Consider the following 20,557-nt stretch of genomic DNA (forward strand, 5'->3'; position numbering starts at 1 on the left):
GCATAAGCAGAAATATATTAGAAAGGGGAGGAAATTCCATTAACGCTCAGTCTTCTGGATTGGCCACTGTAATGGTGTTAATTAAAACCTATGAAATTTGGAACAATTAGCAATTCTGAAGTAGTACTAAGGTAGACAAATGATTGAGCTTTAGGATAGACCAAGTTATTTTTCAACAATTTGATAAATTGCAGGAAGCGAATGAAAATTAGCAATGGTTTCATTTTAATATGATGTACGAACCGAATAACATTGATTGAAGTTGACAGCCAGAACTATACTTTTATAAAATAAAGTATCACTCATTTTAAGCACCAACTGATTTTTTTCTCTCTCTTCAGGGGATGTGAATCTTCAGATCTCTCTTGCTGTACAGACAGAGGTGGATAGCTTCCTGGTGAGCGAATGGAAATGTTGGCTGGAATAATGTGAAATGGAACGGTGTTTACAATTGAATCAGCCATCAATTTATTAAACGACTATCAATTTATCACATGGCCTATTCCCACTTCATATTATTGACACGTTTTTCAACATTTGTGGAAATGTAATTTTAAATTTGCAGTCTTTTTAATTTTCAATATAATCCAGAAATTTATAATGAGTCAAATTTACTTTGGACAGCTTTTTTTTAGCACAGTTAATTAATGCTTTTAAAAGTTATAAACAAGTGATCTTCAGTCAAGAGTCACATGCCCAAATTCAATGGCTACAATATAATCTGCTAATCTGCATAATCATAAAAGCTGCTTTGGAAAAGACAGCAGCTTTGGGATTAAAGTTAACAAGTATCCAGAACATGTGTTTTTTTTAAAAGTAGGAACTTTCTATGGTTGAAAGTAATGGTAAACTTTGTATTTGACCTAAAATAAAACAGGAAATGTGCAAGTACAGAGGCTCTTTAGCATCTGAAATGACTCATGACAGGTCAAAGTTTTGAGAAGTGCTCTTTATCAAACTGAGCTCCCAGGAACTACAAAGTTAACCATCTTATAATTTCTTGAAAGTTTTTGACAGAGCACTTCAGACATTTTTAGCCTTTATTTCAGATTACTTTCAGACTTTTTATTAAGGTAGATTACTTTGTCAACATAATCAGCCACAATGATGGGATAGCTTACAACAGCAGGACAAAGTAAACTTCTCCAATACACTAACCCACCAATCTGCTATATATTTGTTAATTTCATAATTATTGCTTTTGTATTGTTTCTGCACTAAAGAAAGAACTGGGGATGATTTTGCATCCTTCACAACCCTTGATGACCAATAGAACTTCAAGACGGTGAAGTACTGGAGCCATTGCTGCATTGTAAGAAATGTAGCAGCCCATTTGAACACAACATCCTCCCACAGTCTGCTTCAAGGCAATATGTTGATTTTAACAGTCTTTGTTGAGAAATGGATGCTAAGCAGGCCAATGTAACACTTAATATACATTAACCCACGAAAACACCAACTCAGCAATGATTCACTCACTTGACGAGTTGTTGTTAGTCTCTCGCTGCTCTGCATGACATTTGAGGTTTATCTACTCATTGCATGACCTATTTGAATTGAAATATTTATTTTAAAACATTCTTGATATTTCAACATGTGTATAATCAGTAATATTTTCTAGAATTTTAATGCCTGAAATTCCTCACCATGCATATTGGTTAGAACAGGCACCTGAGAGAATGACTGACCAAGGAGTACTGGGAATCCACGTGTTAGACAACTACTTGTTCTTTTGTGGGGTGGGTATAACTGCAAAGACAGCATTTGTAGTTCAACACTAATTGCCCTTGAACTGAGTGACTCGTGAGGCCATTTCAGAGGGCAACTAAGAATTGACCTCATCTGGATTTGGAGAAAGTGAGGACTGCAGATGCTGAAGATCAGAGTTGAGATTGTGGTACTGGAAAAGCACAGCAGTCAGGCAGCATCTGAGAAGCAGGAGAATCGATGTTTTGGGCATAAACCTTTTATCATTCCTGATGAAGGGCTGATGCCCGAAACATTGATTCTCCTGCTCCTTGGATGCTGCCTGAGCTGCTGTGCTTTTCCAGCACCACTCTCTCAACTGGAGTCATACATAGGCCAGACCAGGTAAAAGTGACAGACTTCCTACCCTAAAAGATATTATTGAACTTTTTATTTGCAAATGTCTACAATGGTTTCTTAGATACCGTTGTGAAGATTACTTTTACATTCCTGATTTATTAATTGAATTTCAATAGGTACTGTGGTCGGATTTGTCCCCAGAGTGTTCACATTAGCTTCTCAGTTACTTGTTCAGTGACATTATCACTATGCTATCTCCTGTTCCATGTAACAACATGGGTAAACGTGGTCCATGCAGTTTATCTGCTACCGAGTTTGAGTTTTGCTCTCCAGGAGATGTAGTTCAGAATAGCACCTTTTCTTTACCCAGCCTAGAAAATTGTAGGTTTGAACAGGTAATAGCCCACTCAATTATACATTAGTCATTTATTGGAAACTGCAACTCCGGAGTTGCAATATTTCTGCCTCAGCTTTCACCGCTAATACAATGTAATTATTATGTCATTGCAATTTGTGGGAGTTCTTGCCAAAGAATCATGGAAACATACAGCACTGAAAAACACCCTTCGGTCTAACCAGTTCATCTCAACCATAATCACAAACTAAACCAGTCTCACCTCCCTGCTTCTTGCTCCTTTCCTATTCATGCACTTAACCAAATGTCTTTTAAACATTGTAACTGTACTTGTAATCACCATTTTCTCTGGCAGTTCATTCCACACACGAACCACTCTGTGTAAAAATGTTGCCTCTCAGGTCCTTTTTAAATATTCCTCCTCTCACCTTACAAACACCTTAGGAAAAAGTCCCTTGTCACTCCTCTTATCTACATCCCTCATGATTTTACAAACCTCAATAAGGTCACCCCTCAACCTCCTCCTCTCCAGTGGAAAAGAGTCTCAGTTTTCTCCAGTCTGTTTTGCATTTTAAACCCTCCATTTTGGGTAAGATCCTGGTAAATCTTTTCTGAATCCTCTCCAATTTAATAATATCCTTCCTATAATAGGGCAACAAGAACTAGACACAGTACTCCAGAAGAGGCCTCACCAATGTCTCCCTCGACATGACATCCCGACTCCTAGACTCAAAAATCTTAGAAATGAAGGCAAGCATATTAAATTCTTTCTTAACCACACTATCTATCTATGAGGCAAATTTCAAAGGATAACGCTCCTGGGTTTCTGTGTTTTAAACACTACCTATGGCCTTAACATTAATTGTGTAAGTCCTATCATTTTTTTGTATTATCACATTTATTCAAATTAAATTCTACCTGCCACTCCTCAGCCCATTGACCCAACTGATTCGGATCTCTTTGTAACTTCAGATAACTTTCCACTATACCACTATATAAAATTTTGGTGTTGTGTGCAAACTTACTGACCATGCCTCCTAAATTCTCATCCAAATTATTTATGTAAGTGACAAGCCAAACTGGATCCAGTACCAATCCTCGTGGTACACTGCTGGCCACAAGCCTCCAGTCTGAGAAACAACCCTCCATCACCACGCTCTGCCACCTCCCATCAAGTCAATTTTGAATTCCAATCAGCAAGCTCACCCTGAATCCCATGTGATCTAATCTTACAAATTAGTTTACCATGCAGAAATTGTCAAAGGCTTGACTAACGTCTACCACTCTGCCCTCATCAATCGGTTTAATCAATTTAATTAAGAAGACTCAGCCAAATTTGTGAAACATGATTTTCCTCATACAAAGCCATGTTGACTATACCTAATCAATCCTTGCCTTTCCAAATGCTTGTAAACCCTATCTTGCAGAATCACCTCCAATCATTTGCCAATCGATGTCAGATTCACTGGTTTATAGTTTCTAGGCTTCTCCTTACAGCCTTTCTCATACAATGGCATAACATTAGCCACCCTCCATTCCTCTTGTACTTCACCAGAGGAATGGAGGGTGATACAAATGTTTCTGCCGGGGACCCTCAATTTCCTCCCTAACTTGCTACAATGTCCCTCAATGTCCTCGGATCTCAGGTCCTGGAGATTTATCTACCTTTATGTTTTCTATTGTCATGCACCAAAGAACTATCATGTTTCTTACAATGACACAACTTCAGTTCAAGAGTGCTTCATGAAAGGTAGTGAACAATTCAGCTCCTCAAGGCTGGCTCAATGTCAAAAGTTCGGAGCGTGCTAGAAGGCCTTCCAATTTCCCGATGAGTGCAGCTTCAGCAACATTTAACAAACTCAACATTATCTAGGACTAAATAAAAACCAAAAGGACTGCAGATGCTGTAAATCAGAAATGAAAAGTCGCAGGAAAAGCTCAGCAACTCTGGCAGCATCTGTGGAGAGAAATCAGAGTTAATGTTTCGGGTTTGTTGACCCTTCCAAGGACAAAGCTTGTTTGATCAGCACCCCATACACCAGCTTAAATGTTCACTCACTCCTTCAATAGCTAGTGCACAGTTGCAGCAGTGGGTATCATCTGCAAGATGCATTGAGGCAACTAACCAAACTGTGTTTAATAACACATTCCAAACCCACATCTTTTATCAATGAGAAGGACAAGTGTAGCAGTGAATGCCATCACCTGCAACTTCCTCCAAATCTCACTTCATCCTCACTTGGAATTATATTGCTGTTAGGTAAAAACAATGTCTGCAGATGCTGGAAACCAGAGTTGAGATTAGAGTGGTGCTGGAAAAGCACAGCAGTTCAGGCAGCATCCAAGGAGCAGGAAAATCGACTTTTCGGGCAAAAGCCAGATGAAGGAATTTTGCCCGAAACATCGATTTTACTGCTCCTCGAATGCTGCCTGAACTGCTGTGCTTTTCCAGCACCACTCTAATCTATTATATTGCTGTTGCTGTGTAAAGCATCCTGAAATTTTTGCCCTTTTAATATATATAAATAGACTCCAGAGATTCAAGAAAGGTGACTCACCAATACCTTCTTAAGGTCGATTATGGATGGGGAGCAAGCGCTGGTCTAGCCAGACAAGTACATATCCCAGAGGACAAATAAAATAAAAGTACTTCACACCATGTCCTGAGGTCACAAGACTTGCTCATATAAATACAAAAATCTCATTTTCTTCTTTAAAATGTTTGGCTTTTATTTTAAAATGATGTCATATTTCACAGCACAACGTGTGACAATGAACCAAGTAAATAGTTTAGTTACAAATCACACAACACCAGGTTATAGTCCAACAGGTTTATTTGGAAGTACTAGCTTTTGGAGCGCCGTTCCTTCATCAGGAGGTTGTGTTCTTCAGGTGTACTTTATGGCATGATTGTATTTAAGGACAACAAATGAAAAATCTTATTATTTATATAAAAACATACTCTTGTCTGCTAATAGACATAACATAATATGCTTTTCAAATTATAGATTTATAACGATAGCATTGTGACAAAATGGTTTCTTCGTTGAAGGTGGAAATATTTAAGCAAAGATGTAGCATGATATGAGTTGAGGTAAGGACAGAAAAAGATGACTGATCGCCCTGCACTTTAGGTTTCACACATTCTGCAAAGATAAATAAAGCGCATATTCTGTAATGTTTAGTCATCTGATCTTCCCGAATGTTTACAAGTTAAATCCAATCTCACCAGTTTAATAGAACCAATTGTATGAAAAAAATCATGGTATTATACTGTCGCAGACAATTTGAAAATTAGTTTGGGTGGCAAGGTGGCCCAGTGGTTCGCATTGCTGCCTCACAGCACCAGGGTTTGATTCTAGCCTTGGGCGACTGTCTGTGTGGAGACTGCAAATTCTCCCCGTGTCTGTGTGAGTTTCCTCTGGGTCCTCCGGTTTCCTCCCACAGTCCAAAGATGTGGAAGTTAGAGTGGATTAGCCATGCTAAATTGCCCAAAGTGTGCAGGCTAGGTGGATTAGCTATGGGATGTGCAGGGCTACAGAGAGAGGGGAGGTTTGATGTAGACTCAGTGGGCTGAATGGCCAGCTTCCATGCCGTAGCGATTCATGCCAAGAGACTGCAATGTGTGCTGAATGGCTGTTCTTTATTGTAGCTATCAGTTTAGTGAAAACATGCACTAGAGTTCCATTACACTCCTACCTCACTTGTTACAATTTTATCTCCAACATTTTTTTTAAGCTATCCCCTATTCTCTCTTCCAGCTGTTTTCAGTCCTTTATGTCTCATTTGAGATAGGTCAAGCTTCCATGATAGATCATAATTTCAGCTGCCTGTTATTTAAATCTGTATGCCTATGCTCACTGACTCAGTTCACTTCATTCACCAGCAATTTGAAGGGGGTTCCTCAAACTGATGAAATTGCCTCCCAAGTTGGTCATTAAATGTCTCCTCTTCCACAAGATTAATGAATCCCCTGTAATAAATGCATGGTGAAGTAAACTGTTCCTGGGCTCTGACACTATTATTGCTCAAGGAGAAAGTTTTATTACCAGCAGAAAAAAAAGCATTAAGAAAAACACCGATAAAGTGTATTTGAGAGTCGTCATTTACAAGATTGATTTTATTTTTGCCGTGTGTTACTCATTGCGGAGTGCTGATATTTTTATAAATGTCTTTAAGTGATGCAGACTTTTAGTTGCTTACTCATCCCATTTACGTAGTTCGCTGTTACAAACAATATCGCCGAATGCAGGCAAAAATCACCCAAGCTGCAGAACTGAGTACCATGGGCTGAGATATAGTAGTTAGAACAACTCATGGAATTCAGTTCTCACAGCTGGAGGCATCTTTCATCAGGCTGAAGGCTTGTCCTTTGAAAAGCAGGTCTATATATTGTGAAGTCTGTTGTTAACGACTGCGGCTTTCATTAGCATATGATGGTCGCCTCATTATTGGAAGAATGTGGAAGCTTTAGAGAAGGTGCAGAGGAGATTTACCAGGATGTTGCCTGGACTGGAGGGTGTGTCTTATGAAAGAAGGTTGAGGGAGCTAGGGTTTTTCTCATTGGAGTGAAGAAGGATGAGAGGTGACTTGATAGGGGTGTGCAAGATGATAAGAGGCATACATAGAGTGGATAGCCAGAGACTTTTTTCCCAGGGTGGAAATGGCTATCACAAGGGGACATAATTTTAAAGTGATTGTAGGAAGGTTTAGGGGAGATGACAGAGGTAGGTTCTTTGCACAGAGAATGGTGGGTGCGTGGAATGCACTGTCAGCAGTAATAATAGAGTCAGATACGTTAGGGACATTTAAGCTACTCTTGGAGAAGCACATAGAAGATAATACCATGAAGGATATGTCAGTTACTCTGATCTTAGAGTAGGATAAAAGTCCAGCACAACATTGAGGGTTGAAGGGCCTGTACTGTGCTGTACTCTTCTATGGCCTATGGCTCAGAGGTTAGCATTGCTACCTAACAGCACCAGGGGCTCAGGTGTGATTCCACCCTTAGGCAGCTGTCTGTGTGGAGTCTGTACATTCTCCCTGTGTCTGCGTCGGTTTCATCCGGGTGCTCCAGTTTTCTCCTCCCAGCTGAAATGGATTGGCCATGATAAATTGTCCCATAGTGTCCAGGGATGTGCAGGTTAGATGGATTAGCCATAAAAAATGCAGGGTCATAGAGTAGGTCATAGGGTGGGTTTGGTTGGATGCTCTTCAGAGGTGAAAATATGTTGCTGGAAAAGCGCAGCAGGTCAGGCAGCATCCAAGGAACAGGAGATTCGATGTTTCGGGCATAAGCCCTTCTTCAGGAATCATAGCCACATGCTCTTCAGAGGGTCAATGTGGACTTGATGTACCAAATGGCCTGCTTCCACACTGTAGGGAATCTGTGAAGAAGATGCATCAACTTTGCTTGTTAATCTCCAAGATAACTATAAAAGTTTTTTCACATGATAGCTGTAGAAAAATGAGTTAAGAGACGAAATGGGATTGGTTAACTGGCCCTCCATTTTGCAAACTCAGCTAATTAACTTGTTGCCTATGAATAAATAGATACAAATACATGAAATATACTCATTGTGGGAGCAGGAAATTTGGTGTGATGATTATTCCCGGAGTCAACTTCCTGTTATTTGATATGTAGGTGCATTGAGTGAAGGTATGTGTGTGTAGTGGAACCTCCCAGCAGCAGATGGCGATGATGAGGGACAGAAGCAAGACGGTCAGCTCAAGCAGTTGAATAGACCTTTCCTGGAGAAAAGGAGATCTTTTGGGGAAGGAGGCCTGGTGGGGAGATAGATCAGACAGACAAAGGAATTCCTCAACCAAACGTAAACTTCAGGCTTGATTCCATACAAATACTGCATTATATTTGTAGAGACCTGATGCCAAAGGAATAAATCATGATCCTTGGGCCATCCATGCGTTCACATTTCAGGTGGTTCCAGGAGAATATACTGCCAAAAATGAGATGTTTCAACTTTTACAGCAAAGAAGATTGTGGGACACTGAAGTATTTGCTTCTTGGAACAGTTCTTCAGAAGGATTGGAATAGGGGTTGCTCAGTGAGTGAACACAATTCCCATGTCTATGTGTGGCAGCAAATGCTAAGATATTTAGAAATTTGAGATAATTGCCAAGTAGAAAGTAACTGGCTTGGGCTGCACAAACGACGATCATCGTATTCACAGCTTGATGCAAATTTGCTGATACAAAACTAGACTGCCAATATTTTTACAGTTTTACATATGTTCTTACAACAGTCAGCACACTTCAAAGGAAAGTACTGAAATATCTGTAAAGTTCTTTGGGTCATTAATAGCACCATCTAAAGTTCTTTGGGACATCCTACGGTCATTAATAGCACCATCTAAATATATATTTTTTCTTTATTCTGTTAATGTTTGTTTATTCGCTATATTTCAGCCACCTTTGCTAGAGAACTGAAGCTCTTGAAGTGTGTACTCAAATAAATCAAGCAGGAAACATCAGTTTGCTGAGGGAACTCGATGCATATATCTCAGCAGCCTTTACAGTGCACTGTAACTTCATGTTTCGTCGCTCAGATGTTGCATGGTTATCATTGGCTGTAATCCAGTATTTGTGGTAAAATCTGTTACTTGCATATCAAAAGAAAAATGCTACACATCAATGAAGCATGTGGGATGTGCTATGTTATCTAATGTTTGACTAAAAGTAGCAACACATGGTGTTTTTTTATTGGCACTGTGGAAAAGTTTATGGAAACGTTTAAAGAAGAAACAATGTGCAATTTGCTATAACAAAGTGAAAAGATGGGGCTGGTAGTCATTTTTATATCCTCTTGGTAGAAATCTGTAGGATTAGGGTTGAAATGGTTAATATCTAGAACTGTGTGTCCCATAATAATGGAAGAGAACAAAAGCAAAGCTTTGAGGTTGCCCTAGCTCCATTAGGTAGATAGAATACTGATGGGGAAGGTTTTTTTCATCAGAATGGAGACGGAAATCATAATCTAAAGTTCATGAACTTAATGTCAAGTCCAAAAGGCTGCAAAATGCCTCAGCACAATATTGTTACTTCGGCTGTCCTGAGCTTTTCTGAAACACTGCAACAGCCTAGGACAGAACATGAGAGCATGACGGTGCCTTGAAATGGCTTTCATGTGGGACAGGATGGAAGAGTTCCGCAACGTGGCTACCCAGTCTGTATTTGGTTTCGCCAATGGTGAGAATATCACATTATGACTAACAAAGGCAGTGGAACTGGATTGAAAGAAATACATGCAAATTACTGTTCCACCCGGAAGATGTGTTTGGAGACTTGGATGGTGAGGTGGGAGGAGGTAAAGTGGTAAGTGTTGGGTTTTTGATGATTGCATGGGAAGGTGGACTGGTGTGGAAAGGTGTTAGCAATGATGGAGGAGTGGATGAGAATGTTGTGAAGAGAACAGTCCCTGCAATGTGCTGTCAGGGGACTGGAGGTGGTGACATCTAAATGTTGTGTTAATGTAAATGTTCTAAGTTGCTTGAATATGTTGCTTTATTAGCCCACGTCATGATGCTTAAGAGCTGATTTAGTTGACATTTAAACTTCAAGTGTTTGCAGTTAGAACATAGAACATTACAGCACAGTACAAACCCTTCGGCCCTCAATATTGCACTGATCTGTGTAACCAATCTGAAGCCCATCTAACCTACACTATTCCATTCTCATCCATATGCCTATTCAATGACCATTTAAATGCCCTTAAAGTTGGCGAGTCTACTACTGTTCCAATTCTATGATGCAGTTAAGCTGAAGTGTTATTTGGAATTCAATGATATGACTATATTCAAATCAAAACAGCATTGAATTCATTCTGAGCGAACAAGCTAACTTTCAAAGGCAAGAAAAACAATGTGGAAAATCCAGTCCACACACTAGAAAGATCTGACAAACTGTGTCATATGAACTGCATCAAGGAAAAATATAAACATAAACTGACCGACTCCAACAGCTACCTAGACTACACCTCCTCCCATCCTGCCCCTTGTAAAAACGGCATCCCATATTCCCAATTCTTTCGACTCCACTGCATCTGCTCCGAGGAGGACCAGTTCCAATACCGAACAACCCAGATGGCCTCTTTCTTCAAAGGCCGCAAATTCCCCCCAGACGTGGTCAACGATGCTCTCCACCGCATCTCCTCCACTTCCCGCTCCTCCGCCCTTCAGCCTCTCCCCTCTGATCGCCACCAGGACAGAACCCCACTGGTCCTCACCTACCACCCCATCAACCTCCATATACATCATATCATCCGTCGTCATTTCTGCCACCTCCAAACAGACCCTACCACCAGAGATATATTTCCCTCCCCTCCCCTATCAGCATTCCGAAAAGACCACTCCCTCCGTAACTCCCTCGTCAGGTCCACACCCCCCACCAACCCAACATCCACTCCCGGCACCTTCCCCTGCAACCGCAAGAAATGCAAAACTTGCGTCCACACTTCCCCCCTCACTTCCCTCCAAGGCCCCAACGAATCCTTCCATATCCACCACAAATTCACCTGCACCTCCACACACATCATTTACTGCATCCGCTGCACCCGATGTGGCCTCCTCTATATTGGGGACACAGGCCTCCTACTTGCGGAACGTTTCAGAGAACACTTCTGGGACACCTGGACCAACCAACCCAACCACCCCGTGGCTCAACCCTTCAACTCCCCCTCCCACTCCACCAAGGACATGCAGGTCCTTTGACTCCTCCATTGCCAGACATGACGGCTGGAGGAGGAGCGCCTCATCTTCCGCCTAGGAACCCTCCAACCACAAGGGATGAACTCAGACTTCCCCAGTTTCCTCATTTCCCCTCCCCCCACCTTGTCTCAGTCCCAACCCTCGAACTCAGCACCACCTTCTTAACCTGAAATCTTCTTCCTGACCTCTCCGCCCCCACCCCCACTGCGACCTATCACCCTCACCTTATCACCTTCACCTTAACCTTAACCTCCTTTCACCTATCGCATTTCCAACACCCCTCCCCCAAGTCCCTCCTCCCTACTTTTTATCTTAGCCTGCTTGGCACACTTTCCTCATTCCTGAAGAAGGGCTCATGCCCGAAACGTCGATTCTCCTGCTCCTTGGATGCTGCCTGACCTGCTGCGCTTTTCCAGCAACACATTTTCAGCTCATCAAGGAAAAATAGTACTCAATGTATAACTGATTGGAATGGATGCTATATTCTAATTAGTACATACTTTAATTTTATGTAAAACATTAATTTTATGTGAGGCAAGTAATTATATTCATGTATTTTTTTTGCAAGACATTACTTACTTTTATTTTTGGAACTGTAAACTGAAATGGAAATTGTACTGGTATAACTGAAAAAGCAAGTTTTGCCACTTGAAAACAACTCTGCATTTTGATTAGATTAGATTCCCTACAGTGTGGAAACAGGCCCCACATCCCAACCAGTCCACACAGACTCTCCGCAGAGTAACCCACCGAGACCCATTTCCCCTCTGACTAATGGACCTAACACTATGTGCAAGTTAGCATGGCCAGTTCACCTAACCTGCACATCTTTGGACTGTGGGAGGAAACCCACGCAGACATGGGGAGAATGTGCAAATGCCATACTTACAGTTGCCCGAGACTAGAATCGAACCTGAGACCCTAGTGCTGTGAGGCAGCAGTGCTAACCACTGAACCACCATGCTGACCCATAGCGCTGCCTTTTGTTGAGCTGCACAATTCCATGTTGCTTTTTGGAAACAATAGAGATTGAATTCAAGACTGAACGGCTCTGACAGGCTGGAACTAAGGAAAGCTTCCCCACCAACAGTGCTCTTTTGATTAAAGAAAGTTATATATGCCAAGAGCAACAAACTGTGGAAAACCATCCAGTGCTAGCGAACAAAAAGCATCTCAGTCTCTCTTCCTCCCTCTCTGTCTTTCTCTTTTCATATGGGGTAAAACACAGAAAACCCAAGAAGCTTAAAATATAGAATTCATTGAAGAAAAGACCAAAGTTTAATTTATCAAGCATTGAATTAAAGGATGATTATAACCCCACAGTGTCTCATCATTGCAAAAATCAAAAGCAATGTGAGAAAAAGTAATTTTCCACTTTGTGGTTTGGGCTTTTGATACATGTATATATTTTTTTCCAGCCGTATTTTGTATTCAACGATTTGTCACATAAATGCGACGGTCAAGTAGGCACAATAGCCGCTCTGCTTCCTCAGGCGGCTCAGGAAATTCTGCATGTCCATAAGGACCCTCACCAACGTCAACAGATGCCCCATAGAAAGCAATCTATCTGAGTGCATAATGGCCTGGTACGCCAACTGCTCTGCCTGGGACTGTAAGAAACTACATAAGGATTGTGTGCACAGCCCAGACCATCATGGAAGCCAATCTCCTTTCCATGGACTCCATTTACACGTCTTGTTGTTACAGAAAGGCTGCCAATGTCATCAAAGACCCCTCCCAATCCGGTAATACTCTCTACCAATCTCCTCTGTCAGGCAGAAGATACAGAAGCTTGAACACACACAGACACATGCACCAACAGGTTTATAAACAGCCTCTTCCCCACTATTAATAGACTGCTGAATGGACCTCTCTAACATCAAATAAGTTTGCTTTTGTTAATATTGATCTTGCTTTGCGTCCCTCCTATGCAGTGTAACCTTGTGTGCCTCACTCTGTCTAAGCACCCTATGATCTGTATGTCCTTGTTTACTATGACCTGCCTGTACTGCTCACAAAGCAAAACTTTTCACTGTACTTAGTTACATTTGACTACAATAAATCAAATCAAATCATAATTCAGTATGTGTGCATTGAGAAAGACACAGAGAGAGAGAGGCACTGGACTTGAAACGCTAACTCTGATTTCTCTCCACATGCTGCCAGACCTGTTGAGCTTTTCCAGAAATTTCTATTTTTGTTAGAGAGAAAGGGAGATTGGGGTTTTGAAGGGGTGCAGTTGAAGGTGAACAGATGACAATTCTACTCTTTACAATGTCCTTGTTAAAGTGTGTTAAAATAAGTTTTTATTTTTAATCTATCATTGACGAAATTTCTTGTGAGTTGTTTTGGTCCTGAGTCTGGAAAGTTGGTTAGTTTGGTGGTCTTGTTTAGATGTTATATATATTTAAAAGTATGATTAGTTGTGTACATTTCCAAGTTAGATTGTGACACTATCAAATGTTATTTCCTGAATTCCAATGATGCACTGTGTAATTATAGCCATTTGCATCTCTGATGTTATGAACAAGGTGGTCAATAAAGCTATGATATAAGAACAAGTGTAAGAGGCATACAGAGAAATTGAAAAATGGATGCATAGAGAAGCCAAAAAAGGCAACAGAAATGGTTAGAAGGAGACACAATTGTTGTTTTGGTCTTTAGGTCAATTGCTCCTGTGCTGAGCTAAATGAAATCCTACAATAAATATTCTTGCACAAATATCATTTGATCGTAAACTTCAGGTTTTGCTATTTTAAAGGGATGTTAACTACTTTTTGAAAAAAAATGCATCAGAAGTACTGGAACATCAGCCAAAAAGTAAAAAAAAACAGCAGTTGAACTCAAGGACTGAACTTTCAGACAAGTAATCCAAATTCCTGCAACAAAAAACCAACCTCAGTAAGTAAGTACCTTCCAGAGTTTTGTGATGTTCCATCAGCAACTCCTGCGTCTTTTGCCCTGAATTGTTACATTAATGATACTGAAAGGAGAATCTTCTCAGAAGACCCTGGGAATTAACTTCCTAGTCCAAACCAAGCTTACAAAATGATTTGATTGATTGTGTACTTGCCAGTTTCAGATCGATGTTTTTTTCAACAAAGATTTGGGTGATTAGATCATTTTTCTCCTATTTACTCATTCTCCATTATACCTGTGAGCTGAATCAAAGTGAAACCGATTTTGATTTGTCCATGCTTAAGCAATCAAAATATTTAACTAGCATTTTTGCTTAATAGAGCCATAGAGTAATACAGCACGGAAACAGACCCGTCAGTCCATCTCATCCATGCTGATCAGTTTTCCCAGAGTTGTCCCATTTGCCTGTGTGTGGCCACCTCCCTCTAAACCTCACACAAAAACAGAAATTGCTGGGAAAGTTCAGCAGGTCTGGCAGCATATCTGTGGAGAGAAAACAGTGTTAACATTTTGGCTTGAGTGAGGAAGGGTCACTCGATTTGAAACATTAGCTCTGATTTCTCTCCACAGATGCTGCCAGACCTGATGAGCTTTTCCAGCAATTTTTGTTTTTGTCACTGATTTACAGTATCCACAGCTCTTTCACAGAATCCTTACAGTATGGAAACAGGCCATTGGGCCCAACAGGTCCACACCAAACCTTCAAGGAGTAACCCACCCAGACCCATTCCCCTACCCTATATTTCCCCAGACTAATGCACCAAATCTACACATCCCTGAACACTATGGGCAATTTTGCATCGCCAAATCACCTAACCTGCGCATCTTTGGACTGTGGGAGGAAACGGAGCACCCGGAGGAAACCCACACAGACACAGGGAGAATGTGCAAACTGCACACAGTCACCCGAGGCTGAATCAAACCCGGGTCCCTGGCGCTGTGAGGCAGCAGTGCTAACCATTGAGCCCGATATTTATTTCCTCTTTCCCATTCGTGTTCCTGTCCAGATGTCTTCTAAATATACTGTAACTGTACCTGCATCGATATTTTCTCTGGCAGTTCATTCCACACATGCACAACCCTCTGTGTGAAAAAGTGACCCCTCAAATCCTTTTTAAAGTCTTTCTGCTCTTACCTTAAACCTTTACCCTCTAGTTTTGAACTTCCCTACCCTGGGGAAAAGACCATTGCTATTCACTTTATCTGAACCATTGCCTTGCTTGCATGCATCCGCTTAACCTGAATGGGTCGCCAAATAAAAGGAAAGGGTGCAACAACTCCAAAATATGTATATTGACCGAGCAACAAGTACAGTTTAATTCAGACAAGGCTAAGGTACAAACTATGGAACAATAAACCCTGTGACTTCATGTTCCATATTGAAGTACATGAATTAGAAGGAAGTTGAAAAGTTCTTCATACACTTGACCCTCAATATTCCTGACTCCATATCATTGAACATATACATAATTCTGATGAGCTAAAAGGTACAATACACCTCAGAAGAAGTCAAGGTCAAACTTTCTGGTTTGTCAGGCAGTGCCTGAATTAGTGTGTTCAGTTCTGTCCTGAAAATGTGTTGCTGGTTAAGGGCTCTGGCCCGAAACGTCGAATTTCCTGTTACTTGGATGCTGCCTAACCTGCTGTGCTTTAACCAGCAACACATTTTCAGCTCTGATCTCCAGCATCTGCAGACCTCACTTTTTACTGTCCAGTTCTGTCACCAAGGTCAATAGTCTTGCGACTGAGAAAGAAAGCAAGCCTTATTTATCCAAGGCCAGGTAAGTGCTTTGTGGTTTAATGTTTAAAGTTTAGTCACTTTCATGACAAAAGACAAATCTTTGCAACTGGAGAACTCGACAAAGAACAATTACGTTTTAATCTTGGAAGGTAATTTCAAGAGGTGGATAAGATTGTAAGTGGTATTGGAGCAATAGATGTAAAATACAACTTCAAAATAAACAGATTAAGAGGATGGGTAACTGGTTCAAATCACTAAAAAACAAATTGCCAGGAAAATTGTCTTCTGAAATAATGATCAACCACTTTGAGGATGGCACGGTGGCTCAGTGGTTAGCACTGCAGGCTCACAGTGCCAGGGACCCAGGTTTGACTCCAGCCTCTAGCGACGGTCTGTGTGGAATTTACACATTCTCCCCGTGTATGTGTGGGTCCCCTCTGGGTGCTTTGGTTTCCTCCCACAATCCAAAGATGTGCAGGTCAGGTGGATTGGCTGGGCTAAACTGCCCCATAGCGTCAGGTGCATTAGTCAAAGGGAAATGGGTTTTGGTGGGTTACTCTTTGGAGGGTCGTTGTGGACTGGTGGGGCGCAATGGCCTGTTTCCATACTGTAGGGAATCGAAGCACTATAGAATAGTCTTGCTGGCAAGGGTACTAGGTAAGACTAGGGTTTCCTTTATTAGGAACAGCTGCAATCTGTGGAGTGCTTCCAAATGGATAACTTTTGATAATTGAATGGACCTTCCTCCTCATTACCTTATGGTGCAAAACTGAACAGAATATCCATGGCAATAAAGAGAGTATTGTGCACGTGGACTAATTCTGTAATCGGAGTAATCAAAATCTGTAATTAAATGAAATGACGTCACTTAAGCGATCTTACCATAATCTAAATTGTTCAATTTAAGTCTCTGTCATTCTCCGTTCAGTTCCACTTTAAGTCTAAACGTTATTACATAGTTGGTTAGGTACAGCCTCAGGATGCAAAGTGTTCATCCAAAGCAATTTAAACCAGCTACTTAGGTTTTCAGAAATAGACTTATTTTTCTCTAGTTGGTTTGAAGTGAGAAACAATTTTGTCTTGCATTTCTTGTTCAGCAAATGGCACCTGGAGGTGAGTCATAATTTGCTCTTTAGAAAAGAGGAGGTCGAGGGGAGAGCCGACTGGGGCATACAAAGTTATGAGGGGCATGGATTACAGGCAGCTGTGCAGCACCGTGGCTCAGTGCTTAGCACCGCTGCCTCACAGCACCAGGTACCCAGGTTCGATTCCAGCCACGGGCATCTGTCTGTGTGGAGTTTGCATATTCTCCCCGTGTCTGCGTGGGTTTCCTCCCACAATCCAAAGATGTGCAGGTTAGGTGGATTGGTCATGGGAAATCGTCCACGGAGGCACATGGTCAGTGGGCTGGTCATGGGAAATGTAGGGATAGAGTAGGTGTGCTATTCAGAGGGTCAGCATAGACTTGATTGGCGAATGGCCTGCTTCCACACTGTAGGGATTCTACGGTATTCTTTTATGATTTAGTTGATGGTTCAATATCAAGGGACTTAATTTTAAGATGAAAGGCAGAAGGTTTAGAGGAATTTTAAGGATTTGTTTTACTCTGAGGGTAATGAAGGTCTGCCTGAGAAGTTAGTCAAGGTGGTAACTAAACAAACTTTTAAAAACAAAACTACTTGCTCAAGTACTTGCAATGTCAAACTTTCAAGGCAATGGGTCAAGTGTGGCTATTGCAGGTTTAGAGTATCTTTTGTTTGGAGCAGCCTAGATGCACTGAAATGTCTCTTCTGTACAATATGATTCGTAGAATCCTTGCAGTGTGGCTGCCGGCCATTTGGCCCATCGAGTCCACACTGACCCTCCAAAGAGCATCCCACACAATCCCCCGTATTTCCCCATGGCCAATCCACCTTGGAGAAAACCCACACACAGACACTGGGAGAATGTGCAAACTCCACACAGACAGTTGCCCGAGGCTGGAATTGAACCTGGGTCCCCAGCACTGTGAGGCAGTAGTACTAACCACTGAGCCCCAGCGGAATTACTCAAGACGTAGCATGTGCTCAAAAAAACAAAGTGAGTGCAGCAAGTGAAACCGTGATCTGCGTTGATCAGCCTGTCCAGTGTATTATTTAAGGGAAAAATTCTTAAGTACTGCAATAAAGTGATGGTTTAGATGAACAGCCTGATAAATTAACAAGGAGCGCATAGGGGATATGTTCCAATTTAAGAATATTTCTCACCATTCTTGCTGTGAGGTGTACATGTTTACTCTCCTCACATTATTTTCTTTTGTCCTTGGGAAACAAGGTTATTAAGTTCCTTGCAATGCATGGTCAAACACTGGCAGTTATTAGCATTTTGACGTGGACAAATGTCACGTGATTGCACAAGATGCTCAGTGTCGTCAAGACAACAAACACACTTGCTCAAATGAGACATAAATTTGAAGCCCATTTGAAGCAACTTTGTCCTGAAGTGCAAGAAGATTGTATCAACTGGATCTTCAGAAATACTCATTTGACTTCTTGCACATTGACTTATTGGACCACGTCAGTGAGTAAAGCCAGAGCTCTTGAGAAAAACAAATTCCCAAATTACCGAAAGCAATCAGGTACTCATGAACAGAGCATCAGGTTAATGTCACAGAACTGCATTGTCTGCAGCAGCTATGTTTCAATAGGCAGAAAATCACTTTGCAGTGTCTTTTTGTGGAGTCCCATAGCCAGTGCAAGGACTTTAATATGTTGATTGCTTTTCAAAATGCTCCTGTCAAATTCTGACAACTCCCCACATGGAACATAAAACATAGAACAGCATTGCACAGGAACAGGCACTTCGGCCCATGATGCTGTACAGAACTAATCTCTTCTGCCTGCCCTTGGTCTATATCCCTCCATTCCTTGCATATTCATGTGCTTATCTAACAGTCCTTATACGCCCCAGTTGTATCTGACTCCAGCATCATCCCTGACAGCACATTCCAGAGTCCCGAATTCCCTGTGTAAAATACTTACCCCTCACATCACACTTGGCCTTACAGTAACATAGGAGCATAGGAGCAGGATAAGGCCATTTGGTCCTTTGAGCCTGCTCATCCATTAGTCATGATCATGGCTGATCACCCAACTCAATGGCCTAATCCAGCTCTCTCCCCATAACCTTTGATCCCATTTGCCCCAAATGCTGTACCTAGCCGCCCCTTGAATACATTCAAAGCTTTGGCATCAACTACTTCCTGTGGTAATGAATTCCACAGGCTCCCCACTCTTTGGGTGAAGGAATGTCTCCGCATCTCCTTCCTAAATGATCCACCCCGAATCCTCAGACTGTGACCCCTGGTTCTGGACACACCCACCATGGGGAACATCTATCCTGTCCATTCCTGTTAGAATTTTATAAATCACTGTGACACTTCCCCTCACTTGTCTGAACTTGTCTGTGAAATTTACCTCTAGGGGTGTGCATTTTTCTTTCAGGTAGTTGTATGCTCTCAATCCTCCTTTGGTTTTATTTTGTTCTGGGCCCATATAGTGATTGGTGGTAAAGGATTATCCACCTTGGAGTACAGGAGAGACACCATTCTTCAACAGAGTGAAGAGTCAAGGTCTATTACCCAGGGTGGAGGCTTACAAAACTGGAGGGTATAGGTTTAGGGTGAGAGAGGAAAGGTTTAAAAGTGACCTAAGGGGCAACGTTTTCATGCAGAGGATGATGCATCTATGGATTGATCTGCCAGAGGAAGTGGTGGAGGCTGGCATAATGACAACATCTAAAAGGCAGCAGAATGGGTATATGAATAGGAAGGGTTTAGAGGGATATAGGCCAAGTGCTGGCAAATGAGACTAGATTAATTTGGACTATAACAATTTGACTTGATATATTAATTTGATTCTATAACAAGAAGGTTTCTTACATGATTGCAATAAGTATAACTACATTTGGTCAGCTGTAATTACTAGAACCTTAGTTGGAACAGGTATATTAGTTACCTCTGAAAGGTTGAGTAAATGGTGCTGTCACCAGTGATAGACAATGAGGAACATTAATAAAATGGGTGGAAACAATGTGACATGAACATTAACGTCTTACCAGAACCAAGCCTGATACAGCACAACCATCAGGTAAGTAATGGGCATTATTCATTCATTAGATGGCATGGTGGTTAACATAGCTGCCTCACAGCACCAGGGATCCAGGTTCAAATCCAGCCTCAGGCAACTGTCTGTGTGGAGTTTGCCCATTCTCCCTGTGTCTGCGTGGTTTTTCTTCCCACATTCCAAAGATGTGCAGGTTAGGTGAATTGGCCATGCTACATTGTTCATAGTATCTAGGGATGTGTAGGCTCGGTGCATTAGTAAGAGGTAAATGTAGGGTAGGGGAATGGGTCTGGGTGGGTTACTCTTTGAGGGTCGGTGTGGACTTGTTGGGCCGAAGGGCCTGTTTCCACATTGTAGGGATTCAATGATTACCTTCCCACTGAGGCTGTGCCCAGGGATGTGCAGGCTGAGTGGTTCAGCCACAGGAAATGCAAGGATAGAGGGATGGATCTGGATGGGATGATCTTCAGAGGATCGGTGTGGACTTGATGGGTTGACTGGCCTGCCTCCACACAGTAGAGATTCTATGATTCTGGGAGGAAGAAGGGCTAATGGAACTGACCCACATTGCTGGATTCCCACAGACACAAGGCGTGATGCATCACTTGCACATAGTCTGCATATTTCCCATTAACAAGTAGTCCATTTCTTAACAATTATTCAATGTTCC

General features: G+C 41.7%; 1 long non-coding RNA gene across 1 annotated transcript in view; it reads right to left on the reverse strand.

Annotated features, from left to right (window-relative positions):
* Window positions 1-204: 204 nt before the first annotated feature.
* LOC132823135 (uncharacterized) overlaps window positions 205-20,557 on the reverse strand; it is a 53,235-nt gene continuing 32,882 nt past the window's right edge. The window contains exon 3 of the long non-coding RNA XR_009645502.1: window positions 205-418. This is a non-coding gene — a long non-coding RNA (uncharacterized LOC132823135). The remainder of the gene's footprint in view (window positions 419-20,557) is intronic.

The sequence above is a fragment of the Hemiscyllium ocellatum genome, chromosome 16 (genome assembly GCF_020745735.1).
Source record: "Hemiscyllium ocellatum isolate sHemOce1 chromosome 16, sHemOce1.pat.X.cur, whole genome shotgun sequence".
In the NCBI taxonomy this organism is placed as follows: domain Eukaryota; kingdom Metazoa; phylum Chordata; class Chondrichthyes; order Orectolobiformes; family Hemiscylliidae; genus Hemiscyllium; species Hemiscyllium ocellatum.